The following is a 1367-nucleotide window of genomic DNA, read 5'->3' as shown; positions in this document are numbered from 1 at the left end:
ATGCCATCATACCATTTAATATTTTAAAAGAATTCTTAATGTGGCGGCGACCATAAAAGGATTATTCAATACACAACATACCAGAATATTTCAAGGCATAGTCATGTTGACCAACACACCATAATTTTTAGAATGGCTCGAATCAATGTACGACGGGCTCTACAGGGCACAACAATTCATGGAATTAGCTCTTCGATGGTGTTGAGAGAGGAGTCCAGGTTGGACCAACATTCACCACAACAGCGTTTTGACCAACGTTCAAGGCTCATGCCAGATTTACAGTCATCTTTATGCCACCATTACACGGTCTTTCCACCATTGCTTGGAGCCACGATTTTCAGAAAAAACGCAGAGGATCAAATGAGGGCAATCCAGATAATGCACAATCTGAGATATGTGTTGAGGATATTAACCACTTGGAGTAGGCGTTAACACAATGAATGAGCAGCAACAGCTACAGCTGAAGCTTGCACTCCCACCTTGGTATTCGGAAGCTATACCATCTACTCCTTATGATCCCTTGGCTCTTCGACAAGCATTTGAGTGTGCCGCGATTAAAAGACTCATGTCAGATGTTCCTTTTGGAGTTCTGTTATCTGGAGGCCTTGACTCATCATTAGTTGCTGCGGTTGCTTCCCATTATTTGGAAGGCACAAAGGCTGCTCAAGAGTGGGGACCAAAGCTCCATTCCTTCTCCATTGGTTTACAGGGATCTCCTGACTTAATAGCTGCTAAAGAAGTTGCAGAGAGTCTTGGTATCATACATCATGAATTTCATTTTTCTGTCCAGGATGGTGTTGATGCAATAGAGGATGTTCTCTATCATATTGAAACATTTGATGTCACCACTGTAAAGGCCAGTGTACCAATGTTCCTGATGTCTCGCAAAATCAAGTCCCTGGGTGTAAAGATGGTTCTTTCTGGAGAAGGGGCAGATGAAATTTTTGGAGGTTATTTGTATTTTCACAAAGCTCCAAACAAAGAAGAATTCCATCGTGAAACATGTCGGAAGATCAAGGCTCTGCACCTATATGAATAACAGCACATCTCCACGCTTTCGTTGCGCCACGCTCAGTACATCACCATTCAAACATAGATCCATTGCAATCTCTCCACAACGAGACTCTAGAAAACCACCAAAGTTTACAGAGCGAGCAATCCAGGGCCAGACCGCTCAAAAAGTTGACAAAAACACAATAAAATCATAGGCGAGTTTCCATACAAGCCAGAAATTCACATATTTCAATCAAATTGGTGCGCTAAATGCAGGAAAAAGAACCCAAAACTTCGAATTTTTTAATACTTATACCGGTTGAGCTGCTTACAACTGATACACCTCGTTTATGCATGCAGTTTATGGTTTAATA

The 1367-nt window shown here is 41.7% G+C and overlaps 1 pseudogene; it reads left to right on the top strand.

Moving 5' to 3' along the window:
* The first annotated feature begins 436 nt into the window (after window positions 1-436).
* On the top strand, window positions 437-1039 carry LOC149215962 (asparagine synthetase [glutamine-hydrolyzing] 1 pseudogene; annotated as a pseudogene).
* The last annotated feature ends 328 nt before the right edge of the window (window positions 1040-1367 follow it).

Source organism: Pinus tabuliformis, chromosome 1_1 (genome assembly GCF_031772625.1).
Source record: "Pinus tabuliformis cultivar Carrire ecotype Pingquan chromosome 1_1, CPIR1, whole genome shotgun sequence".
Lineage (NCBI taxonomy): Eukaryota > Viridiplantae > Streptophyta > Pinopsida > Pinales > Pinaceae > Pinus > Pinus tabuliformis.
The sequence above is the reverse complement of the archived record's forward strand: the minus strand, read 5'-3'. Positions and strand labels throughout refer to the sequence as shown.